Source organism: Trichechus manatus, unplaced genomic scaffold (genome assembly GCF_000243295.1).
Source record: "Trichechus manatus latirostris isolate Lorelei unplaced genomic scaffold, TriManLat1.0 scaffold00003, whole genome shotgun sequence".
NCBI lineage: Eukaryota > Metazoa > Chordata > Mammalia > Sirenia > Trichechidae > Trichechus > Trichechus manatus.
Window position 1 is genome coordinate 1081578 of NW_004443939.1, and position 24557 is coordinate 1106134.

A 24557-nucleotide genomic window follows, 5' to 3' on the forward strand; every position below is an offset into this window, starting at 1 on the left:
ACGTGGAGACAGATAGTTAGAAAGCCTTTGCCCATCTTTTAGGAAATAAGCTCCTGCACGTGCCTTCTCCCAGGCACTCCCTTACCTACTGAAAGGCGAATTCTGCTCTCCTTCACTTCAAGGCTAGCACTTCACCAGACAATCAGGACAGAAAGCCAAATGATGGCGAATGGAGAAACAGGTGGGTGTTAGGAATGGAGAAATAGGCTACAGGGAAGATGGCAGAGGGAAAAGGAGCCATAGTAAGGGTTGTTGGGAATAGAGCTTGAGCCCAGCTTTCCTGCTCCCACCTACCCCAGAACTGAGAGTCACAAGGCTCCCTACCCCCAGACTGTCCCTTTGTACATCCTAGGAGTAAGGAAGTGGGAGCAGTGGGTAGGATATAAAGTGTAGAAGACAAAGTGCCACTATGAAGTTTCTCTTGGGTGCTTCCAGCCTCAGGAAGGGCTTATCCAATGTAAAATGGCTGCAAGACCAGTAACCTTTTAGAAGGGTTTGGCTGGGTAGGTAGCTCTTGTTCTCGCATCTCTAGCCCTCAGTCCAGGAAAGTACACCATAGCTGCTTTCTTGTCATTGGCCTTTAAGAGAGAGAAAACAAATCCAGAATCCTGTTCATTTGATTGACAGTAGACTGGGGGAGGCTTGCTATGATAGGTTTAGTGCAATGGGGGCCTTTCATGTACAGAAACTGCTGTTGTTCACTGCTGCCTCCCCTCCCCCATCCTCCCACCGCCCAGAACTCCTGATTCTGTCTGCCTTCTCTATATTTAGACAACGCTTACATGGCCATGATTTTTTTTGTTTTAAATTCTGAAGTTACCAAAAAAAAAAAAAAAAGATGGAAACAACCTAGATGTCCATCAACAGATGAATGCATTACAAAACTAGGGTACATACACACAATGGAGTATTATACAACGTAAAGAACAATGATGAATCTGTGAAGCATCTCATAACATGGATGAAACTGGAGGACATTAGGCTGAGTGAAATAAGTCAAATGCAAAAGGACAAATATGGTATGAGACCTCTACTGTAAAAACTCATGGAAAAGTTTACACACAAAAAAGAAACAATCTTTGTTGGTTATGAGGGATGGGATGGGTGTGGGGAGGAAAACTAAATAGACAATAGATAAGTGGTAACTTTGGTGAATGGTGAGACAGTACACAATACAGGGGAAACCAGCACAACTTGTTCAAGGAAAGGTCATGGAAGCTCCATAGACACATCCAAACTCCCTGAGGGACTGAATTGCTGGGTGGAGGGCTGTGGGGACCACGGTCTCGGGGAACATCTAGCTCAATCGGCATAACACAGTTGAGAAAGACAATGTTCTACATTCTACCTTGGTGAGTAGTGTCTGGGGTCTTAAAAGCATGTGAGCAGCCATCTAAGATACTCCATTGATCTCATCCCTTCGGGAGGAAGGGAGAATGAAAAGAACTGGATACAAGGAAAAGATTAGCCCAAAGGACTAATGGACCGCAGCTACCAAGGCCTCCACCAGACAGAGTCCAGTACAGCTAGATGGTGCCTGGCTACCACCACTGACTGCTCTGACCAGGATCACAAAAGAGGGTTCTGGACAGAGCTGGAGAAGGATGTAGAACAAAATTCTAACTCACAAAAAAAAGACCAGATTTACTGGCCTAAAGGAGACTGGAGAAACCCCAAGAATATGGCCCCCAAGACACCCTTTTAGCTCAGTGGTGAAGTCATCTCCGAGGTTCACCGTTCAGCCTGGGAGTGGACAGCCCCATAAAACCAAATGGGACTAATGAGGCACAGCAGTCCAGGGACAAGGGCCAGAAGGCAGAAGGGGACAGGGAAGCTGGTGATAGGGAACCTAAAGGTTGAGTAAGGATAGTGTTGATGTGTTGTGAGGCTGTTAACCGTTGTCATAGGGCAACATTTGTAGTAACTGTTAAATGAGAAACTATTTTGTTCTGTAAGCCTTCATCTAAAGTGAGAATAGCAGCACAATTGGAAGAGTGTAGTCGATGTCACTGAACTGTGCATGTAGAAATTTTTGAAATGGTGTATCTTTGGCTATGTATATTTTCACCAAAGAAAAAAGGTCGAGAAGGGAGAGGGTTGACATGTTGTGGGGTTGTTAACCAATGTCATAAAACAATATGTGCACTACTGTTTCATGAGAAACTATTTGTTCTGTAAGCCTTCACCTGAAGTACAATAAAAAAATAAAAAATAAAAATACAGTGTTAGTGATGTGAAAAATCAGTTTCCTTACATCCTTCCCTCCTCTTCCTCCTACCTCATCTTCTGCCTGCTTCCCACATCAATAAGGTTGGAAAATGCAAGCATCAGCCTATAGAGACAATGTTAAGATTTCCTGTTACTCATTCCAGATTTCCATGACAGTTGAATAAATAGGGAAATGATAGAAAGGTACACAGCTTTTCCATCGTGGTCATTTTCCTAGTAAATGAAATGCGTCATATAAATTAAAAGGTTTATTCTCCTGACTTCCAGTAAAACTGGAGAATTTCATTTTCATTTCTAGTCATCTTTTGTTAGTAATGGCTCCTAAAACAAAAACTTAAATTAGTAATTCTCAATACTGAACACATTCACCAAGGGAGTCTTAAAAATATATAATGCAATTTCCTGACTCCATCCAAGATCCACTAAATGTGAATGTCTTAGTTTCATTTTTAAATTACTTTTCCAAAAAGAAAGTTAAGAGCAAGTATATAGTTTTGCTATATAAGAGAGCAGAGAAATGAGGAGTAGCTGAAGGGGGATGTGGAGTAAAGGAAGGATTATTTTTGAAGGTGAAATATCTAACACACACATCTTGGTGGGAAAGAGTCTGTAGAGAGAAAGGAAGAAATATATTGATGATTCAGGAGAACTTACAATTGCTAGAGGTAAGTCTGTGACTAGCTACAAGGGGATGGATTCAGTGCACAAGTAGAGGGGTTGACTTTCAGTAAAATCATGGACGTTCATCTATATGAAAGGAAGGAAGGAAGGCAGAATATGGTTGATGGATAGATGCTGTGATGAGAAAATGTGGATGTTTTATTTCCTCAATGAAAAGGGAAACAAAGTCATGAAGAGAATGGTATAGGGATGGGGAAGAGAGATACTGGAGGTTTAAGAGCAGCAAAGATATGAAAATATTACCTAGAAAAGTAGCATAGTGATTGAACCAGGAAAATGTGAGACATGTAAGTACCACATCAACAAAAAGACCTGCCCTTATGCCATTTACATTCCAATAACAGAAGAAATAAATAAATAATCTAATATCAGATAAATGCTATGAAGAAAATTAAAACAAGGTAAGGGCATAATGAGTTCAGGATACTACATATAGGGTGGTCAAGGAAGACCTCCTGATTAGGCAACACTTGAAGAAGATCTGAAAAAACAGAAGGAGTAAGATTGAGGGGGGTAATTATTCCAAGCAAAGAGAACCCCAGGTGCCAAATTCAGCATGTATTCAAGGAATAGCAAATAGCTGAGTGTGGCCGGAATGGAGTGAGCAAGGGGAAGAGTAGGAGGACATAAAGGAAGAAAATAGGCCAAGGAAGAATTTGAGATGGGTCTTGTGGAGCACAGTAAGGACTTTGAGTTCATTCTACATGTTTAGAGAAGCCACTGCAGGGGTTTGGGCAAGGAATTAATCATCTGACTTCTGCTTTAAAAGAATCGCGCCAGTGCTCTACAGCAAATAGACTATAAGGTAGTGTCTTAGGCTGAGTTCTCTAAAGATGTATAAACACCTATATAGAGAGATTTAGATCAAGGAAATGGCTCACTCAGTTGTAGAGGCTGGAACATCCCAAATCCATGAATCGGGCTGGGGGCTTCTCTTGATTCATATAGCCATAGGGTCTGGTGAACCCAAGATCAGCAGGTCAGACAGCAGGGCTCTTGCTCACAGGCTGTGAAGACCAACAAATCCCAAGATCGGCAGGCAAGACCACACGTAAGCTGCTAGGTCGAGTCTCAAGAACAGGAGGTCAGAGGAACAGGAGCCAGCTGCAGGATCCAGAACAAGAAAAAGCCCACAAACCTTGCCAGAATGTCCACTTATATTCGATGCAGGCCACACACCCAAGGAAATCCCTTTCCATTGATTGGATACTCATCATGGAAATGATCACATTATATCAACTCTCATCCTGGAAGTGATCACATCATCATAGGACTGCCAAACTACATCATAACTGCCAAACCACTGAGAATCATGTCCCAGCCAATTTGACACACAACCGTAATGATCACAAGTAGCAAGTATGGAATCAGGAAGACTAGCTAGGCGACTATATCAATATTTTAGGGAAGAGATGATGGTGGTTTTTGAGTAGCAGTGGAGGTGGTGGGAAGTGGTCATATTAAAATATTCTGTTTGACAAGAGATGCCATAAAATGCACACTCAAGCTATGGAATAGAAAAACATAATCACAACCCATATAACTAACCAGGAATCCAGAACATATACAGCTCTCTTATAAATCTATAGGAAAAAGACAATCCAATAGAAAAATAAGCAAAAGATATGAACTGTTAATTCATGGTGGTGGAGGACTGGCTGATAAGCTTGTAAGAAGACAATTTACTAGAATTCAGAAACAAAAATTAATAAATTAATTGAAAATGCAAGTTAAAACAAGGAGATATTAATTTACAACATTGAGATTTGCAAAAATCAATATATCTGGTAATGTCTAATGTTGGCAAGGGTGTGGGGAAAGGGATATCTACACCATACTGGTAGGACCATTCATTGGTACCATCATTTTGTAGAGTGATTTGACAATAGGTAGCAAAGTTTAAGATTCGTATACTCTAAACCAGAAAAACCCAAAACTGTTACCATCAAGTTGATTCCGACTCCTAGGAACCCTGTAAGACAGAGTACAACTGCCTCATAGCGTTTCTAAAGCTATAATCTTTACAGAAGCAGACTGCCACATCTTTCTCTCGTGGAGCCACTCACTAGTGAGTTCAAACCATTGACTTTTTGGTTAGCAGCCGAGTGGTTTAACCATTGAGCTAGCAGGGCTCCTTCATATACGCTAAACTAAAAAAAAAAAAAAACCACTGCTGTCAAGTCACCAGAAATTCCACTTCTGGATTTCTATTTTAAAAAACAAACAAACCAAAAGAAAATTACTCGATGCCAGGCCCTTGGTTAATAGTAGACTCAGATTTTGAACTCAGAAAATCTCATGACAGATGACAGAATTTGGCTCCTAATATAATATTAGATCCTTTAAAATTAATACACTAGATCAAAATATAACAACAGAGATAAATGCTCAAAATGTAATGTTGAATGTAAAAAGGATACTTCTAATATGATATAATTGATGTAAATTTTTAAAACACACAAAATAGAAGTTACATCTGTGGAAGACGGAATTAGGATTGTGTGATTCTTTTTTCTTTTTAGAGAGAGCTCAATCAAATATTGGAAAATGTGAATATCTGTCTAGTTTTTGTCATGTGTAATAAGTGTCTGCTAGAATATTTTCTATGTTGTTCTCTCTGTATGAAATGTTTTATAATTAAGAATATATTTTTCCTTTTTAAAAAGCCTACTATGTTGCCTTAACATTTTTTCTTTGTGATTAAGTTCGACAGTAAATGCCAAGTCCATAAATTGGCAGTTAATTACTTCTGTCGTTAGTATAAACAGTGAAGAAAACTTTTCTTGTTTGTTTGTTTGCTTCGTAATTGGTGTATTAAGTGGGCAATTTTCTTTAACATCTATTGGTTGTTTTACAAAAGAGTCTGGACCCTTTACAAGTCAGGTTGCTGAGTTGATCATGCAGAGAAGGATTAAAGGAAGTAACTGGAAACAGAGACAACATCTAAAAAGTCTCCATTGTAAAAACAGAAATGAGACCGAGAGCTAGGCATAGATGAAGTTATATCATATTTCTACAGGCATCCTTATGTCCTTATTAAAAAGAAAGCTTATCATCATCACCAAGACCACCACTTCAAATATAAAGAGAAAATGGTTTTGTCCATGTGGACAAGAAAGAACACCAATTCAGAAGTTGGTTCCTCTGAGACACAAAATGGAATCAGATCAGAATCAGTGATTTTCTTCTATGTTGCCTCATTAGAAGAAAAAGAGTGTTAATGTAGGATTTATATAATGAAAAGCTCTAAAGAAGCTGAAATCCAAAGGCAAAAGAAATTAAGAGTCTTAAGAAACCAGGCGTAGTTATGAAATTAAACAGACTAATTCCTGTCAATTTCTGGAACCCTTGTAAAAATTCCTATATGTCGAGAAAAGCATCAAACATTGCTCAGTGTTATTGGAAGACAATTTGCCATGGGTCTCTCACATTTCCACACATCTTCGGAGCAGAGGGAGCCCTGGTGGTGCAGTGATTAAGAGCTTGGCTGCTAACCAAAAGTTTGGCAGTTCAAATCCACCAGCAGCTCCTTGGAAGCTCTATGGGGCAGTTCTACTCTGTCCTATAGGGTCGCTATGAGTCAGAATTGACTTGACAACAAGGAGTTTGGTTTGGTTTTGGTTCTGAACAGAGGTACTAACATTCTTTTGTTCTGTATTATTTTTTCAAGGATGTTTGTATAGTAAACAACCTCAGAAGATAAAGACAGTGTCTTCTCTGGAAGAGAGGGCTGGTTTGTTTACTGTTCAGCATAAAAGATAGGGGTTTCTTAAGCTCAGGATTCCTCAACTTTGAAGCAAACCCACTATGTGTACAACACCCACCTGGGCCATTCCCTATAGCCCCCATGAAATTTAGGAAACAAGAGGAACCAGTGAGAACATGAAGCTCGTGCTATTTGCTGTGTCATGACTAATAAAGCCCTTTGTCTCTGACCCAGGAGTCTTGTGTCTTCTGTCAGCATCTATGAAATTATAGCAGTGTAACTTGTATTATCTTGCCAGTAGGGTAAAATATCAGACCCATCACTCTTCTTGGCAAGTGTCACTTCCAAGGTTAATGGTTTAAATATATCAAGTTCAGATTCAACAAATATTTATTGAGCACTCACTGTGTGCCAGGCACCGTGCTAAGTAAACACTTTATATATATTAACTCAAAACTCACATTGGCTCAATGAGGAACTGAGGCATAGCCAGGTTACATAATCTACCCAGTCACATAGTTCAAAAGTGTCAGTTCAGGTTTCCTAGCCCAGGCAGTCTGACTGGAGCCTCCTCTCTTACCACTTTCTCTCCCTATAGTAACACCATCAAATTGAAATTGCTGTCTCTATTAACAGCAAAGAAACAGATTCTGAAAAGTTAGTGCTTGCTCAAAGGCACAAAATTCACTTATGTAAAGTTAGACTATCAGCTTCATTATGAAATCAAGACAATATTGATTTGTAGGTAAAGATGTAGCTTTCAAATACTTAGCATTCAAATCCTGATTCTTGCTATGATCTTTGAGTATTTTCCATGTATCATGTAGTTCCTTTACTTAAAGCAAAAGAAGCACATTGTTGCTGGTAAAATCAACTGAAAGGTGCTAAAATTAGTGGACAGAAGTTTGAGGAGAAACAGGATTTGCATAGTCTTAAATTATCTCCCCCAAGAAACTTATCAACTACAAAGGAAAAAAACAGTGATTTTACAGTAGAGAAACCAACTAAGTGACCACAGTACATTACCAGTAATAAGACAAACTGACATCATAAACATTTTTTTGATGCACTGAGAAGAAGACAGCATCATTTTTGTAATATTCTTGCCAAAAATGCATAACCTCGTTCTAATTGTGAGGAAACATCAGACAAACCCAAATTGAGGGACATTCTACAAAACAGCTCATCAGTTCTCTTTGAAAGGCTTTCTTCCTAGTCTTAGTCTAGAAGCTCTTCTGAAACCTGTCCACCATGCGTAACCTAGTGGTATTTGAAATACGGGTAGCACAGCTTCCAGCATCACAGCAGCATGCAAGCCACCACAATAAGACAAACTGATAGACAGGTGGTGGAGCTTTCAGACTGACAGACTAGTAAGAAAGGGCTGGCGATCTACTTATAAAATTAACCAATGAAAACTCTATGGATCACAACAGAGTATTATTCGACACAGTACTGAAAGATGGGCCCCTTAAGTTGGAAGACACTCGAAATACACAGTGGCCACAACAATGGGCTCGAGCATATCAATGATCGTGAAGATGGCACAGGTCCAAGCAACATTGTCTTCTGTTGGACATGGGTTTCTCATGAGTCAGAGCCAACTCTGTGGCAGCTCACAACAACAAAAAACTCTTCAAAAGTGCCAAGGTCATGCAAGTTGAGGAAAGACTGAGACACTACTACAGTTTCAAAGAGACAAGGAGAAATAAAGAGATGCAATGAGGGATCTTGGATAGGATCCTGAAACAGAAAAAGACATTAGTGTTAAAACTGGTGAAATTAGAAAAAGGTCTGCAATTTACCTAACAATATTGTACTTGGTAATGGTACTATGGTTACTTAGGACATTAGCATTAGGGGAAACAGAGTGAGGGATATAAAGGAATTCTTTGCACTCGTTTTGCAACTTTTCTATAAGTCTAAACTTAGTTCAAAATAAAAAAGATTTTTGAAGTCTAAATTATTTTGCTGCTTATGTAAAACAATGTTTTATGAAACAGTATAGTGGTTCCCTGAGTCGGAAACGACTGCACAGCAACTTGGTTTTAGTGTGTAATGGTTAAGAGCATGTTCTCTGCATTTGAACTCCAGCTCTGCTACTTATTAACTGCATGATGTTAGGCAAGTTACTAATTATTCTGTGCTCTGATTTCCTTATCTCAAAAAAATCAATGTAATAATAAAAAATGCCTTCTGTAAGGTTGTTGTGAGGATTGAAAACGTAAATTCTTAATAAATGCTGAGAACAGAAGTTGACACAGAATACACACTCAATATGTGTTGCCTGTTTTGTTGTGAAGTATACAGTGGTTCCTCTATGCCAGGAGGCCCTGGGTTTCACATGTCAGAAGATGATCGAATCAAAGGCACCAATCACTTCTTGGGAGTGAAAAGCAGAAGAGTCTAAGCAGCAAAGGTACGATCTCTCCAGGATGTTTTCTGAACCAGAGTCGCCAACTCAAATGTCAACAAGGGCCAAGCCTGTGAGCCTAGTGAGTGGAGCCAACCTGGGCAGGAATATGGGGAACTAAAGAGCCTATGCCCTGTCCAAGGGGAACAGCTGCACTCCTGCTGTCACCATGACAAAATGTGGGCAAATATCGCCAATTTTTCAAGAAAAGCCAGAATCTTGACTTTTTATTAAAAAACTCCCAACTTCTAAATGTTGGCAAATAAATCAAAAATTTAAAGCCTTCTGGAACCAATGCTATTGTTGTTGGGTGTTGTTGAGTGGATTCTGACTCATAGCAGCCCCATGTGACAGAGTAGAACTGCACCATAGGGTTTCCTAGACTGTAATCTTTAGGGAAATAGATCAGCAGGTCTTTCTCCAATGGATTGCCAACATTTCACTTAGCATTCGAGCACTTAACTATCTGCACCACCAGGGCTCCTCAGAACCAATGCTACAAAAGTCAAGTTAAACATGTCAGTGAGCCAGATGCAGCCAGTGACTTCTAGTCTGCGGCCTTCATTTTGACTGGCAAGAAAGTAGGGCTTTGTGGAAAAAATACTTGGTACAAATTCACATCTACCATAACTAGTGTTTTCTATAAACACGTGCTTATACATGTGCATGCACACACACACACACACACGTACACACAAACACAAAGACCCCTAGTCATATAAACTTGGGAAACTCAGAATTAAACAATATTAAACATTTTCTTTTTTTTTTTTTTCACTGCAAGTCTCAGAATCTTTCATATGCTCTTGTACATCATGAGTCCTTCAGATTAGAAGTTATGCTATCCTTTTTTTCTTCTTCCTCATATTTATCTGTCAAAGTCCCTTTTCTGAGCAGCAACTCATGGAACAAGTGTTCTGTGAAAACACTTGGGGAACACTGGACTAGATGGTCTCTGATGCTCCCCCCAACCCTGACCCTCCACGATTCTGAGCTCAGCATCAATATCCTGTGTCTCTCTCCTTTTCCCCAGTGCTTGGCACATGGTGGACCCCTAGTAAATGCTTACGGAATCAATTATTGCTTGCAAAGGGATTTGGGGTCCACAAAGAAGCCTGTACTTGAATTTAGAAAGAAAAAAAAGAAAGAAAGCCAGATGCTATGTTGAACTGAAGCAAGCCCAATGGCTCTGTCAGTTGGCTTTGTTTACAAAGGAAAGCCAAACAAAGCAGGAGGTAGAATTTATTTCAGTAAACAGCATCTTGCAAAGAGAAGGAACGCTCTCTCCTCCAGGAGAGGCAGCCTCACTGCTGTTACAATCAGAAAATATTTGCATAAAAACCACTTGCTTAAAGAAAACAACATGTTCAAACAAACAGAACACTGGGATTCCTCAGGGCATTTGGGGTGTGTGCCTGTTTTGGAAGGAGGGCAAGGAAAGACACACTTGCATGCCTATTCATCTTATGTCTAAGAGCATTTGCTATCTCTGGATAGGCAAGTAAAAGCTTTATAGACATAGTGCATTTAAGCACCTTATGAACTTTACACTCTACCTTGCTGAACACCCCTCTTTTGGGAAGAGGGCCCATAGAGGTTTAGTGGACTTCCAAAGAACTAGATTCCACTCCTGTTCCCTTCCTAGCCTACTCCTTTCAGTCGAGTATTCTTTCCCCAGTAAGATGTCTCTTAAAGCATGGGAACATTTTAAGTTATGAAGCCACAACTCTAAATAGATACTTCAGGCAGCAAAACAAAGATGGGAAGAGGCGGAGTCAGACAGGAAAGTTGAGTGTTGGTCAAACTGAGGGAGTTAAACTCTAAAGCAATAAAATCACATACCCAAATGCAAAATAAATCTAGTCATATTCTAGGAGATACTATAAACTGTTGTTGTTGTTAGCTGCCGTAGAATCAGCCCCAACTCATGGCGACTCCATATCCAACTGAAGGAAACCCTTCCCAGTCCTGCGACATCCTCATGATTGATTGCAGATCAGACCATTGTGATCCACAGGGTTTTCATTAGCTAATATTCAGAAGTAGATTGCCAGGCCTTTCTTCTCAGTCTGTCTTAGTCTGGAAGCTCTGCTGAAACCCATTCAGCATTGCGGCAACACGCAAGCCTCCTCTGACAGGTGGTGGCTGCACATGAGGTACATAGCTGAGAATCAAACCCTGGTCTCTCCCATGGAAGGTGAGAATTCTACCACTGAACCACAAATGCCTCTATTATAAACTGTGACAATAATAATAACTCTACCTAGCTAACATATATTGAGAGTTCTCTGTACCAAGCACCGTTCTGTTTTCTGTACTCCATCTTGTTCAATTCTCACTATAACTCTCCACTGCAGGAAAGGTAGCACCATCACGATTTTAACAGATGAGAGAACTGATAGTCAAGAAGCTTAAATAAGTTATTGCCTAAGAGTATACTGTTCAGAAGTGGACATGTTGGGATTTGGACTCATATCTGTCTGGGTCCAAAGCCTTGACTTTTCCCACCACACCAAAGGAATAATGGAAAGTCACTTAGGGTTTATAAGTCGATTTGTGCATCTCTTAAGAAAATGCTCATTTCGTGGCTACTATGTGTTCTGTATGTGTCAGCTACTGTGGTCAGTGCTGAGGAGGAAGTGATGAATCAGATCCCACCTGGGCATTCAAGGTAGGATCAGGCAGGGTGAGGAAGACAAAACATTGTGAGTATTATGATCTGGACCATAGGAGAGCACCATGGGGACCCATTCACTCAACTGGGATCCGGGAAGACTGTTTGGAATTGATGGCATTTGAGGGAGTCCTGAAAGAAGAGCAATGAAGCAAGAAGGGAGAGCAGGAAGAAAATGCTGTCCTAGACACCAAGAACTGTAGAAAAGCAGAGCAATGGGCTCTGTTGGGGGAAAACCGTGCACTGGTTGGAGCATGAGATGTGTCTTGAGAAGTAGAGAGAGATGAATTTGGAAAACTTGAGGATCTTGAGCTTCAGGTTGAGCGGTTGGAACTTTATGTTGTAGGTAAGAAGGGTGGGGTGGGGTAGGTTAAATTTAAGACATAAGCATAGCAATACCCTAAATGAAATGGGGACCAGATTGTGTTGCGAACACAGATTAAAAGGTGATGATCTTTTAGAGTCAGATAGAACTGTGTTAGAATTCCAGCTCTGCTACCCACTAAGTGTATGACCTTAGACAAGTTATTCACCTCTCTGAGCCTCAACTTCCTCATTTGTAAAATGGGAATATTAATAATAACTAGCACACAAGATTGTTGTGAGGGTTAAAAAATCATATAAACAAAGTGTCTTTAAAAGTGCCTTACACATGTGAGCTATTATTCACGTGGTGGGTCCTGTTTTACATAATGTTTGGTTTGCAAGTGGTTTGGGGCAATCATGCCAAGGTCTTTTTTCCTTCAAAAATTGCCTCATGGCTATTATATACAGAGGAGGGTGGCGTAGTGGAAAGGAGCACTAATTTCAGAGGCAGGCAGGCTCAGTTTCTGATTCTGATCCCCTAGTTGTTGCTGGGAGCCTGAGCTGAATGATTTTAGACCAATTATGGCCCTCTCTGTGATTTTGGGTTCTCTTCCAGCACAACGGTTGGCACAGAGTTGATAATCAGAAAGTATCGGTGCCCTTCTCCTCCTTTCTAGGCCTAGTGTTGCCTGTGATTCTAACCAGTCACTTAACTTCCCTGGGCCTCAATTTTCTCATTAGGAAAACAGGAATAATAATCTGCCCTGGATACTTTATGGAATTATTCTGAAGATCAAATAGCAGATGGGCTAACATGAAATAATGCTTTATAAACTGAATCACTTTACAAACATACGGAATCATCATAAACCTAGCCAATGTTCAAATGGTTCCACTGAAGTTCTGAATCCCCGAGGCAAAAAGGAGTTAATATTTAGAGTGGCCACATGAGCTCCATGGAAGGATAACAATGAAACTTTCATCTCCTGGTCCAATAATAGTGAAAAACAGTTTACCTTTATGAGCCTATTCATTGCTACCCTGTGAAAACAGAGCTAAAAGCTGTAAAACGGAGGCCAATTAAATCGACACAATTCTGCTTCCTGCCTCCCATCAGTTTCACCTCTTTCTCCCTCTCCCTCAGCTAATAGCCTCTCCCCACTCCCTTCTCTTTGTGGTGGAGCCTTACATCTGTGAAGATTGTAAAACATACGACACACATTGAAAGAGTCACAGGCATACACACAGATACAGACACAGACACACACATATACACACAGGCACATCAGCACACTCCTCCCCGATACTCTCTTTAAGAAGGGGAAGAACCAGCTGGGAAGAGCTGCACTGATTGTGTCCTGAGCAAACCATGGGCATTTTTAGAATCCTTTCCACATGCTCTAAACACCGAGACACACAGCCTGAGCCTAGAGTCAGTCCTGGATGAATGTTTAGAATCTAAATGCCCTCTGATTAAAGTAAATATCCAAGCACTTGTTCCCAGGGTCTGCAAAAGCAGACCTTGGTTTCTTTTCCTATCATAAACGCGTCGCCATCAAGTCAATTCTGACTCATGGTGACCCTAAGTGTGTCAGAGTAGAACTACACTCTAATAGGGTTTTCAAGGCTGTGACCTTTCAGAAGCAGATCACCAGGTCTGTCTTCTGAGACACCTCTGGTTTGAAATGCCAACTTTTCAGTTAGAAGCCGAGTGCGAACCATTTGCGCCACCTAGGAACCCATTAAAAAAAAAAAAAAAAAAAACCATTGCCGTAGAGCTGATTCTGACTCATAGCAACCTTATAGGACAGAGTAGAACTGCCTCATAGGGTTTCCAAGGAGCACCTGGTAGATTTGAACTGCTGACCTTTTGGTTAGCAACCAAACTCTTAACCACTAAGCCACCAAGGTTTCGCTTTTTGTCATAGGAAGATGGAAATATCACCCCATGGAACAGTCATAGATGTTTAATGTCTTGATTTGAAAATATTATATTTCCATTCTTATTTTTTACTTTTGCTCCTTTGGGGACAGTGTGAAAGAGAAAGACTTGGGCTGTGGTGGAAAAGATACTGTAACTTGAAGTGAAACCACCAGAATCCAAATACATATTGTGCTTCTTATAGGCTACATGAGAGTCACTTGAAATCTGTAATATGGGTAATAATGCCCACCTCCCAGGGTTGCTGGAAGGCTCAATAGAAATATCTTGGAAATAAGGCCCTTTATATGCTGTGCATTTATACTGCTGAATAAATATGAGTTGTCATCACGCTAAAGGGTAATGAATTTGGGTTGTGAGATCTAGGGCCTGAATCCTGGCTCTGCCATTAACTACCTGTGTGACCTTCACAAACGATTTCACTTAACTGAGGCTCATTGTTCTCATATCATTCAAGAAATATTTATAAAACCTCTAGTCATTCTACAAAGTGTTATTTACATGTAAGGGATAAATATAATTATTGATTAGTTATTACTGCTTAAGTTTATGAATTATATCATTTCAGCATTTCAAAGTGGTATCTTCCCTTATGTTTTGCATTTCTAGGTTGTATTGGTCCCTGTGATACTAACTTCCTAGTCTAATTTATATTTTCTCAGGTTTTCAATGTTTAATATTTTTAATTTTTACTTTACTATTTATTATTTACTATTTGCTCCTTAGAAGCAAGGATGGTGAGACTGCATCTCACATACTTCGCTCATGTTATCAGGAGGAATCAGTCCCTGGAGAAGGACATCATGCTTGGTAAAGAAGAGGGTCAGTAAAAAAAAAAGGAAGACTCTCAACAAGATGGATTGACACAGTGGCTGCAACAATGGACTCAAACAACAATAATTGTGAAGATGGCATAGGGCCAGGCAGTGTTTTGTTGTTACTATGAGTTGGAATCGCCTCAATGGCAAGTAACAACAACAACTTTACTATTTTAGTATAGCCATACTGAGTAAGCTGCTGCAAATACTTTGTGGGATAAAATGCAGCAATGACATACAAACAAACAAATAAGCTAAGGAGAATGCACCGAGGTTGAAAGTTGGTGGTTTTGCGTATATAAATCTGATGTCATTCTCTGACTATCGATCTTCAAACCTGTTCCTAATGTAAGGATTAAAATAGGGAGGCTAAATGCTAAAAAAGGAAGAGACTGCTCTGAGGAGGCTGCTGTAATCCATAATATAGTGTGAAGAACAATAATAGCAATTTTCCTGATAACTAGATTTGAAGATGGGCAAGACAGGGTTGAAATCAAAGAGAGTTTGTACACTATGAAGTGCTAGTGGTAACTCCCATCAGGAGAAGGGTAGGGGGAGAAGGGAAAAGAGAAGGATGAACAGACCAAATCAAGGCACCTAGTTTGTAGAACACTTACTATGCATCAAATGCTAAGTTGAATGTCTCACAGCTGCTATCACATTTAAATTCTTATATACCTATAAGGGAGATGGACCATACATTTTTCTCAACTTACCCAAGGCTACATGTCTATGAAATTCAGACCCAAATTTTTCTTATTTTAAAATTGCACCATCTTCCACTCCAGGATGCTGACTCTCTTTGGACTCCTTCCTAACTTTGATGAGGGTTAACACTGCCCCTGACAATGGCCTCTGCTGCTGTCCCAGGCTGCCCCCTGAAACACAGGTGAGCCCAGTGGGGGGCGCAGTATACCCAATCTATCCACTCTGCTCCTAAACTTTATTCCTTGTCCTCCCTGTCCTCTGACTCCTGCTCCAGAGCTGTTCCACAGCTGCCACATAAAGGACAAAGCAGACTTAATACAGAATCAGCCTGCATCTAACTCAGTGTACACTCTACCCAGGGCGAGGAGTTGAAAATTTCTAGTTGTGCTTACGAGGAAGCATCTTCCTCCCAAAGAAGCTTAGATTGTGTGGCAAAACTCAGGCTGGTATAATGGAAGGAATATAGACCTTTTGTCATGAAGATCAAATCCAGGCTCTATAGCAATGCGGTCCAATAGAAATTTCTACTGTAATGGACATATCCTATGTCTGTACTGTTCAATACAGTAGCCACTAGCCAGTGGAGCACTCGAAATGTGGCTAGTGCAACTGAGGTACTGAGTTTTTAATTGTATTTAAAAACCCATTGCCATCGAGTCGATTCTGGTTCACAGCGACCCTATAGGACAGAGTAGAACTGCCTCATAGAGTTTCCAAGGAGTGGCTGGCGGATTCGAACTGCTGACCTTTTTTGGTTAGCAGCTATAGCTCGCTGTAGCTCTTAACTACTGCTCCACCAGGGCTCCGCTAACTGTATTTAGATGTAATTGATTTAAATTTAAATAGCCGTAAGTGTGGCTAGTGGCCACTGTGTGGGATAGCACAGCTCTATTGCTTCCTAGCTGCGTGACCTTGAACAAGTTACTTCTCTTCTCTGAGCCTGAGATCACTCATCTGTAAAATGTTCATGATTTTGCCACCTCACAACTTGGCTTGATTGAGAAAGTGAAAGAAGAACCATACAAGCACCTAGCACAAAACTTTGCACTTAATAAGTACTCAAGAGACCTCAGCTGAATCTGAAAATGCGAATCTCACGCAGTCCAAGAGAAGTGCATGTTAAAAGTCTAAGCCTGGCTTTTTCTCGTGAATTGATTCCTTATGATTACTTTATTCATCCAAACCTATTTGCCTGCCAAGAATGACCTCGGAGAAGGAGAGGGCTGAAGAAAGCCATACTAGTTATAGGACTGTGGGTACAACCCGTACCCCTGACACCCTGCTTCTCCCTGGCACTCTGACATGTCGTTTTCTCCAGGTGGCAATGACGGGAGTAGCTGAAAGCAGGGCGAAGTGCTCTGCATCTGATGTAGCCACAGATCTTTGAGAGTTTTGCCAAAAACTTCTCTCCTTCCACTTCTTAAACACGGTGTTTTCAGGAACATTCACCCATCTGGTTCTGATTCATTTGCACTTAACTCATCAGAGGGCGGTGTTGTAATACCAGATTGACTTCCAAAAAGTTCCAATTTACATATCTCCTAGTCTCTTTCCTTAGAAACAGGGGAATGAGTTTGGCCAGCAGATGGACGAAATGTAATCGAGATGGAGCAGAAGGTAAGAATGGCAGTCCCTGCTCCTCTACAAACTCTCCATATGCCCCAAGTAGGCCCCTTCTCTCAGTCTTGACTTCTTCCCCCAGGAAGTGAGGATTTTAACTGAGTGGCAACTCAGCTTCATACAATATGACTATCCAGTAGTTCTCTAATGCGGAAAAGCCCAATATTCCTACAAAAGGCAGTTATCACTAAGAATTCACACAGAATTAGACAGTTTGATGATAGAAGTCTAGAAGATGCTTTGTAATGAGAAAAGAAGGAAAGGAAGGAAGAAGCAAAGAAGGAAGAGAGAGAGCGGAACAGAGAAAAAGGAAGGAGGGAGGGAGACAGGAAGGGGAGGAAAGAAAGAAAAGGAAATGTGGTTATCTGTCACTAGGGGTCCACATGAGTTTAGGAAAATCAAATAATCCCAGATCGGCCAAGTTTTTTGAAGTTGATAAAATCTCTAGATACTAGATTAGGCCGGATATTTGAATAGCTCTACATTAAGCAAGGTTTTCTGGGATAGTCTGATGGATAAAAGGGAGCAACGCACTACAGGATTGGACCATTGTGATCTGTAAGATTTTCATTGGCTGATTTTGGGGAAGTAGATCACCAGGCCTTTCTTCCTAGTCTGTCTTAGTCTGGAAGCTCTGCTGAAACCTGTTCAGCATCATAGCAACACTCAAGCTTCCACTGACAGACTGGTGGTGGCTGATCAGATAGCAGTATGGTTTAAATGGCAAATCCAGGTTCAAATTTAGGGCCGTCTGAAACCTAAAGCCTGCTCCCTCTACTCTAAACTATGTTGTCCAATAATGGCTATGAAACCTCCTATGACTGATATTCGCTCTGAGACTGAGATGCTATGGAGTGGATTGTTGCACTGAGTAGGAGTTAAGCTAGATGACCAGATGGTCCATTTTGAGTTGGGCACCAGTGCATAGTGATGCATAAAATGAATTCAGGGTTCCTTAAACAGCTGCCTCAGCCAGAGTGCTTGTAAATTCATTCACCAAGTCCTGAGGAGTTACCTATAAAACTACCCAGATGACCATTGTTGGAGATGATTTCATAAGAGCCCTTATGTTATGAATTGAATCGTCTTCCCCTAAAAAGATATGAAGTCCTAACCCCTGCACCTGTGAATGTGAACTTGTTTGAGGAAATAGGGTCTTTCTTTGAAGATATTACCAGTTAAATCATACCAAAGTAGAGAGAATCCTAATCCTAATCTTTTCTGAGGAGTGTCTTATAAAAGGAGAGTCACACACGGGGGAAGACAGATGCCACATGACTCAGAGCCAGGTGCATCTATAAGCAGCACAGGAATGTCTAAGACTGTAGGCAGCCACCAGGAACCAGGAGAGAGACACGGAACACTTCCTCTCCCAAAGCCCTCTGGAGAAATCAACATGGCCAATACCTTGATTTGGAGTTCTCACCTCCAGAACTGTGAGATAGTACATTTCTGTTCTTTAAAGGTACCCACTTTGTGGTATTTTGTTATGCCAGCCCTAGGAGACTTAGACACCTTGGTTTCAATGATCTCCTCCAGGGTAATAACCTCCGAGTTTGTATCTCCAGGGCTATATTTTTTTTCTGACTTCCTATCTCATATGCACAGCTGCCTCCTTAACATCTTCAACTGGATATCTCATAGGCATTTCAAATTAAACGTGTTCAAAATAAAACGTACATTCTTCTCCCACAAGCTCTTCACCATCTAATGTTCTTCATCTCAGTAAAAAGCAATGCCATCTACCCAACTGATCAAGAGACATGAGTTAGACACCAAGTTCAACCACTGTAAATACTTCTGCTTTTTCTTGAACTCTCCTATAAACCCTGAGAGTTAGAAAATCATGAGCTAAATGGAATTCAGATCTGTCCTTTTATATTTCTCACTCTCTAGGCCTGCCAATAGTTAAGACTTTATTTTCCTAGGACTTAGGGTTGCTAGTGCAATTCCCTTCTGGGAGAGTCAGGCTTTCGTTAGACTGTGAGGCCTGGAGAAGGCAGGGAGGACCTTCTGTCCATCCTAAATCCCTTGGCACAAAGTAGGTACAACAAAGTGAGAGCTAGCAACACTTCTCTATTCCTTCTGCCGCTTATCACTACCTGCATTCTAGCATTCATCACACAAGCTACAGTTATCTTATTAATTCTTCCTCACCAAACTGTAAGCTTCATCTTATTGATTTATCTTTGCTATCTTAACACCACGCTCATCCCCAGGGATGGATTACCCAATATGCAAGGTAAGCACGGGCTTACTTGGGCTTACTTACGAATCTGTAGTGCACAATTTCACCTGTGCACTACATGTGAAATTGTACACTACAGATTAGTGAGTAAACACAAATAAACCCACTCGTACCTTGCTTACTGTAAGCCCAAGCATATTTTGCTTACTGGTTAATCAGCCCCTGCTTGTCTCTGATACTTTGGAAGTGTTGAGAGGATGTGTGAATGAAAGAAAAAATGAAGAAATGAATTGACAAATGAAGAATAAAGAATCCGAGGAACTGATGAGGCGCTCAGTCCACCAGGCAGCCCTGACAAGACTGCCTTTGCCTGAATATGCCACACCTGATTCAAGAGGAAAACTTCAGGAAGAGCTTGAAGTTCAGTGGAAATTTCTCACCAGCAATCACTACCCAGCCTGAGTTTCGTGATTATCTTTCTCTCTTCTTTTCTGTCTTTTTAAAGTCAGTTGTAGCCTCTTTTCCTCCTCCCACCTCACCCACTATTACGATAAAGACTTCAAACACCAAGCATTGCTATTCAGGGCACTGTGAAAATGTGTTTTTTCCCATCAGTCCTGATGAAATAGTTTCCACTGTCTGTTTCCCTTGCAGATAGCAATCAAAGTCCAGGCACAACAATAAAGAAAAATCCAAACTCTTGTCCGATATAGAATCTACAACTTGTCCTTGGAAAGCAACACCCAAGGGAATTTAATCACAAATACCCTTGGCTTGGCCTAGCCCATTGCTGTTGAATACAAAATATTTGGAATGGTGTTTCTGGGAGCTGAATTCCCTATTCTTCCCCTTAGTTTTCCCAGAAGGTCAAAATAAGAGGCCTTTGAAGAACATTGCTCCCATAAGGCTGCCCCTGGGGTCTCCAAGGTCTAACACTAGTCTTTACTTATTGTCATCTTTTTAACGCATCTTTAAGCTATAGCCTCTGAAGCTCAGACTACACTGTTCTATGAGCTCTTCAGTACCTCTGTTTGGTTGACTTTGTGTCACCGGGCCAAAACTTAATCCTACCATAGTTATATGAACTTGGACAGTCTTTTTACCTCCCAACCTCAGTTTTTCAGTTCATAAAACACGAATACTAACCTCTGTTAGCCAGGATAATTATGGGGTTAAATTTTGTAATCTGTTGCTGTTGCTGTGTGCCATCGAGTCTGTTCTGACTCACAATGACTCTATAGGACAGAATAGAACTGCTCCATAGGGTTTCTTAGCCTATAATCTTTACAGGAGCAGATCACCAAGTCTTCTCTCCCATGGATCAGCTGGTGGGTTTGAACTTCCGACCTTTCGGTTAGCAGCCGAGCACTTAACCACTGCATCACCATGGCTCCTTATGTAATATACCCCAAAAACCAAACCCTTTGCCACTGAGTCAATTCCAACTCCTAGTGACCCTATAGGATAGAGCAGAACTGCTCCACAGAGCATCCAAGGAGTGGCTGGTGGATTTGAACTGCCAACCTTTTGGTTAGCAGCTGAGCTCTTAACCACTGTGCTACCAGGGCTCTAGCAGACACTAAACGGGAATTGGTCCTAAAGTGGTTTGAGGACCACAGATTCTGCCTCTTTGTCTCTACACCCCTCCCTTCAATCTCCCCCTTCTCGTGGGGAGGTGTGGACAGGTCCAGAGAGTGTCAGCCAGTCAGACAGGAGGACACTCACCAGAGGTAGCCAGAGGCCAAGTACAAAAGCATGTCCAAGAGATCAAGCAACCAACAAAATGTTGGAAGCCACTTGTTGTGGGTCCAGACGAAGGCTAAGTGAGCCACAGGGCCAGGAAAACAAAGTCTATAGCTCTCTTCAGGGCTTTGTAATTAAAACAGATGGCTCTGAGCCTTGACAAATCCTTTCCTTCTTCTTCCTCTGTGTCCAAACATTTCATATCCCAGGTGTTGTTTTAACCGCCACTGAGTCTGCTCCTGACTCATGGCGACCCCACGCACAACAGAACAAAAAGTCGTGCAGCTGAGTTTGGTTTGGACCATTGTGATCCATAGGGTTTCCACTGGATGATTTTTGGAAGTAGATTTCCAGGCCTTTCTTCCCTGTCTGTCTTAGTCTGGAAGCTTCACTAAAATCTGTTCAGCATTATAACAACACACAAGCCTCCACTGACAGACGGGTGGTGGCTGCACATTTGGTACATTCAACGAGAATCAAACCTGCGTCTCCTGCAGGGAAGGTGAGAATTCTACCACTGAACCACCACTGCCTTCTGTAGTAGGTGATAGGCAGCTGTTAATAGACTCAGTGGTAGAATATCATGACAGGAGGTGTGCTTAATGTAGATTATTCGGTTAAGATAGATTAGAGGAAAAAACACACAAGAATCAGGAAGACCAGTTAGAATGGTAACAGATAAGAGAGAAGTAATGAGAGCATGAATTAAGATGATGGAAACTGGAGTGAGGCCAAGAGAATTGGAATATACTATGAAGATAGAACTCTGTGGAGCTTGGTAATTTACAGGTTATTTTATAGTATCCCTCTTACATTTGCTTTCTGTTCATAAGGAAGGTGTTTTTACATGCCATGCCTTGTAAGACCCCTACATGTTATAAAGATAAGGAAACAGGTTGAAAACGTGGCCTGCCCCAGTCACGCAGCTCAGAGGGGGATGGGCTGGAACCAGTATGCAAGTCTCCTGACCACCAGGCTCGAGCCCTCCAGGCAGCATCGGATCACTGTGTAACTCAGAGTTTCAGTTACAAGAATAGGCTCACCTAGCTCCCTCAGGATCAAGCAGTCTTTGATCTTGTTTATTTATTGGTTCCACCAATGTTTATAGCCGTGCATTTCCGAGAAGAGAGCTCCAGGTTCTGCATCAGCGCCGGGAGACTGATAATAGCCTCAGCAGCTGCTGCACAGGAGATGGCTGGGCTCCACGACCCACTCGGCTCGCTGTGAGTCAGACCTGTTTTTCATTCTTACTGTTTTTCCTGATTACTAAAGTAATTCCCGAGTCACTGTAAAATATCCAAATAAGAAAATATAAAAGGATAAAATGTGACATACCACATTTTATGTCTGCAGCAGCTTACTTTTTTATTTAGCAATGTAATTTAAAAACAAAAATACAAACACTAGCTAACATTTATTGAGCCTCTGTTAATGCCAGGCAGTGGGCTAGGCCCTTTTATATACATTGTCTCCTTTAATCCTCACGACAGTCCAAGGCAAGTATCATTATTATCTCTGTTTTACAGAAGAAGAAAACAGGTTTGTACAGAGTAATTTACGCAATTCACAGAGTTAGTAAGTGGAAGGACAGAGTTCCAGCCAGGCCCTATGATTCCAGAATCTACACCTAACCACAACTGTTTATCATGGATAGCTTTCCAAGGCAAACTTATTTAATCATATCTGTTTCTTGAAGAAAAGGTTGCTGTCTTCTTCTATTTTCCAAAATGTTTCTTGGGCTTTGTTAACTAGAGAGGAAAGCACCAATAAACAATTCATTAAAAAGAAGAAAAACAAAGCCAAGTTCGTCAGGCAAGCTTATATAGGTAGGTTCTTTCCTGCCTGGGGAAAACTTGGTGGCGTAGTGGTTAAGTGCTACAGCTGCTAACCAAAAGGTCAGTAGTTCGAATCCATGAGGTGTTCCTTGGAAACTCTATGAGGTAGTTCTACTCTGTCCTGTAAGGTCGCTATGAGTCAGAATTGACTCAACAACCAGTTTCCTACCTGGAGTCTCCCCGGGTGATACAAACACTTAAAGTGTTCCACTGCTAACCAAAAAGTTGGAAGTTTGAGCCCACTTAGAGATGCCTCAGAGGAAAGGCCTGACAATCTACTTCTGAAAAGGAACCATTGAAAACCCTGTGGAGCACAGATCTACTCTAACACACAGGGGGTCACCATGAGTCAGAATCAATTCCACGGCAACTGGTTGGTTTCCTGTCTACTTGCTGAGCCAGAAATCCTCATAGTAACTCCCCCTTATCTGTGGTGGACAAAGCACTTGACCACAGTCAGGAAGGTGGATCCCGGGTTAGGGCTTAGCTATATTACTAACTTACTGAGTGATCTTGGACAAGTACCCTCCCTCTCTATGTCTCAGTTTTCTCATCTTTACAATGAGACATTTGGATGGTCTCTGAAGGCCCATCTAGTTCTTACCCACCATAACATAGTACTGTCATGATGTCCTGGAGTATGCACAGGCTTATTTTATAACATCATTCATTAAAATTAACGCTTAAATATTTATAGCAATATTCAGACTAGTGGGGTGGCCAGGGAAAGGAGATGGAGGCCGTATTAGGTTCCTATGGCTACAGGAACAAATTACCACAAATATAAGGATTTTAAATAATAGAAATGTGTTCTCTCACGGTTCTAGAGGCCAGAAGTCTGAAATTGGTTTCACTAGGCCAAAATCAAGGCATCATAAGGGCCATGCCCCCTCCAGAGGCTCCAGGGGCTAATCTACTGCTTGCCTCCTCTAGCGCCTGTAGCTCCAGCATTCCTTGGCTTGTGGTTGCATCACTCCAATCTCCATTTCTGGTCTCCATGGCCACATTGCCTTCTCCTCTTCTTCTGCGTTGAATCTCCCTCTACCTCTCTCTTATAAGGATACTTGTGATTGTATTTAAGGCCCAACCAGATAATCCAAGATCTCCTCATCTCAAGATTGTTAACTTAATCACATATGCAGAGACCCTTTTTACAAATAAGGTAACATTCTCAGGTTCCAGAGATAAGGACATGATATTTTTTGGAGTTATCATTTAGCCTACTACAGAGGGCCACTGAAAACCCCATTCACCTGCTTCGTGATGGTGGTCAGGATGAGTTCTCAAGGACATCATCATCATCGGCAACAAGGGCCAAAGAGGCATAGGTACAAACATGCTGTGAGCATTTGGTGGAGGTGGGGGAAGGGTGGGGAACATGGGAAGCAGACTGAATGGTTAAGAGAAGCAAATGGTAGTGGGATTGCTGTGTAATGGTGGTAATACTTGTTACCTGAAACAACACACAGTGGCATCATGCTGACTAGCTGAGAGGCTGCTCCCCTGCAAACCCGGACAAGACTGCAAGGAGCCCTAGACTGACTTACTGAGAAGTGTTTTTTCTGACAAAAACCATTTGCTGTAAAATCAAACAACTTCGCCAACAGACACATAAGGAAATGCTCACGATCACTAGCCATTAGAGAAATGCAAATTAAAACCACAATGAGATACCATCTCACCCCAGCATTACT